The following is a 5,578-nucleotide window of genomic DNA, read 5'->3' as shown; positions in this document are numbered from 1 at the left end:
AGCTCTAGGGAATAGAAAGTTTAGGAAGAACTCAGCACTTCACTTTCTCCAAAAGTGCTTCCTTATACCCAACACCCACCCCTAACCACCCTCCACTACCACACACACACACACACACACACACACACACACACACACACACATCGTGTGTGTGGTGAATATACGAAGGGCCAGGAAAATAAAACAGAAAAAACTCATCACGTGACTAGTTGTGCTGTCCTTGTCCCAAATCACTAAATGGGGTTTATCTCCTCTCTTCATAGCTTAGCCTGATGAGAATGTTCTGTTTCAATTGGTTCTTGGAAACTGACTTTATTATTTTTTTTATGGTGAAAAAATTTATATTTAGATTTAGCCAGCTGGACTCAGTTTAGATGATCCCAATTTTGTTGGCAACAGCCAAAGCATCATGTCAGGAGCTGGCTGGATCGAACATACGCCTTCTTCTCTCCATCAGGCGGGATTGGGGTGTTGCCCTTGGCCACGTCAATGTCATAGAGCTTCTTCACAGCCTATTTGATCTGGTGCTTGTTGGCCTTGACATTCACAATGAACACAAGTGTGCTGTTGTCTTCTATTTTCTTCATGACTGACTCACTCGGTGGTCAGGGGGAAGTTGATGACGGCATAGTGGTAAGTTTGCTTCTCCTGGGGGTGCTCTTTTGAGGATATTTGGGCTGCCTTCAGAGAAACAGTGTCCTGGGCTGTCAAAGGTAAGTGACGTGCAGATCTTTTTTCTGTGACTGTGGACGCCTTTCCGCACCCCGGTCTTGGCCTTGTTTTGGCTTTGGCTTTGGCTTTGGCTTTGGGAGGGACAGGGGCTTCCTCCTTCCCCTTTGGTACCATCTTCATGGAAGGGCTGGTTCTTGTAAATTGACTTTAAATCAGATCCCCCACTCAACAACTTAGTGTTGACCATGAAAGGAGGTGGGACCCTCCCCCACCACGGAGAGGGTCAGAAATCCTTCTTGTCCTCACCTTAACCCCTTCCTGGTCCTGACAAGCCTCGGCGTTCACGGGGGTTTGCCACCTGCAGAGGGCGTTGAGAGTGGATGAGCAGTGCTGCTCTTTAATTTTCCCTCTTCAGAGCCAAGTTAAATTCCAGAGAACCACATACAGTGAGGATTTTTGTTTTCTTTCTTCCATCCCCAGTCCGGGTGGCGGCAGAGCTCAAAGGCTAGTCTGTTCTGGGGAAAAGACGGCGTCTGCCTCTCTCCCAAGCCAGCCCTGATCAAATCCCAAGCAGCCGGTCCTTAGATAACACAGCTGAGAAACCTGAAACCAACAGCTCTGACTCTCATCAGTGCCCAGCATCACCGTCTGGAAGCCGAGACATGCTGCTGAGATGCCACAGTGATTGAGTGTTAAGTGGCATGGCTGGGGTTCTCTCACCAGAGTTTATAGCCTGGACCTATGAACTTAGACAAAGAAGGTTTTCAGAAAGTCGGCCTGGGGCTTGAGCACTGGAGCTGTTTTGTGTCACTGCACGTGTACTCGCCGTTAGGATTATTGTTCCCCAGCAAAGCCATACGGTAGGTCAACCCAGCCTGCTGTCCCCTTGCCTGGGTTGCCCGCGGCATTCCCCGTGGGTGAGTAGATTCGATTGCGCTTGAGGCGAGGGATATCCATGTTCCCACATTTACTCTAATAGAGGAAGGCATCCTTAAATGAGTGGGCTGAAGAGGAGGCAGAGCCTCCTAAGATGGGCAGTAAGAACATTTGCCATCATTGCAGAATGTTTACTGAATGACTTCTGGGCTGGATATAACGCTATAGAAGGGGTCCAGGTTGTAGAGTGTAGAACGATCGTGGGCATCGACAAGCCCTGTGAGGGACTGGAGAAGCTGTGAAGTCTGGAGTGGTGGATGTATATGGAAGAGTTTCTTCAGGATGAAAGAATAGAGGGAGGAAATCCGGCTTCCCTCAGAGGCTTGGAGACCCACAGTTTGTCCTGCAAATGCTGAGCACGCCCTCAGCGCTGCAGAAGGTGGTGCCAGAGAGCTAAGTCAGGCAAGAAAGCTGCCTCTGAGGCTACCATCTGCACAGCCCCCCAAAGGGCAGCGTGTGCACACCTGTGTGGATTCCTACGTGTGGGGACCAAGCCTGTGGGACGTGTCTTGGGAGAAGAGAAGAAAGCACCAAGAGCTCCCTCAGAGGTACGTGGGTCATGAGTTTCAAGCCATGACAAGCCACGTAGCTCTCAGACATCAAACACTACCAGGACCTGGGAGTGGGGAAGAAGCTACTCAGAGCTGGGGGTCGCCACGCCTGAGCGTCAACTACAAAACCCCTCACCATTACCTGCAGTAGCAGATTGCAGGTTGCAGACAGGAGAGAATGTCTTTCCACAGACGGGTTGGAGAATGTCTTTCGAGCGAGGTTTCGTGGTCAGAGAGACGGGAGGTGGAACTCCAGGGAAGGCTCATTGAGCCTCTGTTTCAGCACCAACTGATGAGCAACGGGGAGTGCTGTTGACCCTTTCTCCTTGTGGGTTTCCCAGCAACAAAGCAGATCTGAGTGGAGGGGAATAATTGCTATTACTCAGTTGAAAAGCCTGAACAAGTCAAAGTTAATTTTTTGACTTAGATAATTATCTGTTGACTTGCAGGAGAATCCCTTTCCTTGGGGGAGGAAGGCAGGAAGAGAAGTTGTAATAATTTGGAGGCATTCACACTGCAGACTGGAAAGAGAAGCAAGACCCAGGAATAGATGCCAAATTTAAGCTTTGAAGCATATAGTTCTGGTCTGGGTCATGCCTTGCGTTTGCTGAAGATCGAATCAACAACTCATTAGCTTGGGAGGGAGATGAAGCCATAAGCTCTCAGTATGTGAACTGCCTGGGATCCTTTTCCTGAAAGCTAAAGAGCTTTGTTCTGACACATAACATCTCTGCCCCTCTGTTCGTCTTCCCTTTGACTCTTTTCATCTGGTTCCTTTGACTCTCTATGATGCAATCTTGCACACATTTTTATAAAGATGGTAAATATTCATCTGTTTCCCAGTCCAGTATGCAAAATTATTTAGGACCACAAATGGAGGGAAACTAAGGCTTGAGGCTTGGCCAAAGTTCGTACAATTCTTTCCACCATCCAGAGAGAAGGGCCCGACTGCCCTGGCAATCAAGAGAAGGAACCAATAAGATACATTCAGTGAGGGTTTCCACCTTCTCCTGGATTCGCCTCCACAGTAGCAAACTCTGCAGAAAGACTTGTAGAAGATGGATTTGTGGAAGGAAGAGAGAGGAAAAAGCAACCTCTTCTGTAAAGAGCAGAGCAGGCAGTGCTCAAGAGGGTGGGGAGGAGGAGGAGGAGAAGAATTATCATGTGGCTCGGTGAGTTACGGATGTGCTGAGAGTGAGCTCAGAGTTTCCAGGGTGAATATATTGCTCCAGGGAAACTTCCAGGGAAATATGTGCAAAGGGGAAAAAAAAAAGGCATCAAATCTGAAGTTAGAAAGCCTGAGTTTGAGTGCCATCTAAGATACAAGTCACCTACATCACCTCGAACCCGTTATTTAACATCTCCTTATCTGTAAAACGGAACCCATGAAACCTATAGGCAGGGATGTGTTACATGAGCTGAAAGAGATAAAACAAATAAATGCTTGCCAAGATGGCCATGACACTGGGAGATGGTTTTGGCGCTGTACTTTTCTCTTCTAGGAATTTTCTCTAAGTAAAGGAACTCGGCCCTCCACATGTCATAGTCTAAGACATTGATTGACTTAGCAATGGCCCAGAAACCCACACTGAATTATCATCAGATTTTCCACTAACCAAGACATTTCCATGAAATACATCTGAATAGCAGAGAAGCTCCTGAAGTAAAAGACAAAAGCGAGGGTCTGTATGGGCAGAAGGGAATATGGAAGTTCAGGCCAGAGAAGGCGTTCTCTGGGTCCAGTGGAAAGAGAACCAGGGGCTAAAGATCTTTTTTTTTTTTTTTAAAGATTTTATTTATTTATTTGACAGAGATAGAGACAGCCAGCGAGAGAGGGAACACAAGCAGGGGGAGTGGGAGAGGAAGAAGCAGGCTCACAGCGGAGGAGCCTGATGTGGGGCTCGATCCCATAACGCTGGGATCACGCCCTGAGCCGAAGGCAGACGCTTAACCACTGTGCCACCCAGGCGCCCCCAGGGGCTAAAGATCTGGTTCTGGTTCTGATTCCATCACGGCACTGGTTATGTGAACTTGGTGCAGATCACCTGGAAGAAACTGAGGTTTGCACAGTTCATCTGTCAATAGAGGAGAATACCTTTCCTACTATTCTCGTGGGGTTGTGAAAGAAAAGACACACAATAGAAGATGCAAAAATGCTCTGTAAGCTCAAACTGCCACATTACAATGTAGGTGTCAGGTTTGAGGAAATGGGAAGGGGGCCCTGGGATCAAGGGAGTTACTTAGTATAAGCTGCTGCCCCTATGACTAGAATAAGACTTGTTCCGGACACAGAGTTCTGCTACCACACCTACCGGTCACTGTACACGTTTCCCTTTTGAATGCTCTACAAACCAGAATTTTCTGGTCCCTGTGCTAGCCTTGGCCCATTTTAGAAAGCTTCGACTGACCTCTCTCACAAAGCCTCTGCAATTTGGGAAAAGGGACTTTGTGGTGTGACCTGATGCTGACATCCTCGCCAAGCCAAAGACCAGAGCCCATCCCATCCATATTACAGGAGACATGATAGAAATGCTCTTTCCTCTCAGGTGTGATTTGTGCAATATGACCCTGGACCATTCTGGACAGGTGCCAGCACTGAAGTGGGAGAGTGAAAGGACAGTGAAGATCGTCAGAAGAACCAGTGAGTATCCAGATAAATTGACATGACAATGAACAGACATTGGTGACAATATTGTGCCATGAAAATTATATATACTTAGTTATATATACTGAGCTCTGGACCTGAGGGAGAATGACAGCTAGCTCAATTGATTGAAAAAAGAATTTGGGTCTTGAAGTCTGGATGCTGCCTTGCTGTGATATTAGGAGTCAAAAGGGGATTTAGAGCAAGCTGTCCAAAAGCGACTGGGTGTGAGGAAAATCTCAGTACTGAGGAGACAGAAGAGTGAGAGCCACAAGGGTTTCCTGGCCTCTTTACCCCTGCCCACTCCTGCACCCTCTCACCATAAGTAGAGAAAAAATGATTTTTAAAAATTTTTTAATTTATTTACTTTTTAAAAGTAGTCTCTACATCCAACATGGGGCTTGAACTCATCATGGTCCGAAGATCAAGAGTCGCATACTCTTCCAACTGAGCCAGGCTGGTGTCCCAGAAATGAGCTGTTTCAGGTATGAGAACATAGAGTGGGAAGAGGAGGGCAAAGAAATGAGATGTGCAGAGTGATCTCTTTCCTTTTCTGAATTTCTTTGGAATTCACTATTTGGACCAGAAACCTAGCCTTTATATTGTCAGATCTGTCTTTCTGGGGAATATCTTTTCTCCTCAACTAAATGGCATGCCCTCGGTTTTCAATCTCTCCCAGTTCCCACATAGTAGATACTTGAAGGGTTTGGTTGATGGAGGTGTTACATGTGTTCTCTCAGGAGGAACAGTCTTGAGGAGAGGATTGTAGTAGGGC

General features: G+C 47.1%; 1 pseudogene; it reads right to left on the bottom strand.

Annotated features, from left to right (window-relative positions):
* Positions 1-318: 318 nt before the first annotated feature.
* On the bottom strand, positions 319-846 carry LOC121105349 (annotated as a pseudogene).
* Between the last annotated feature and the right edge of the window lie 4,732 nt (positions 847-5,578).

Source organism: Ursus maritimus, unplaced genomic scaffold (assembly GCF_017311325.1).
Source record: "Ursus maritimus isolate PB19 unplaced genomic scaffold, ASM1731132v1 scaffold_26, whole genome shotgun sequence".
Lineage (NCBI taxonomy): Eukaryota > Metazoa > Chordata > Mammalia > Carnivora > Ursidae > Ursus > Ursus maritimus.
This window is presented reverse-complemented; position numbering and strand designations above follow the sequence as displayed.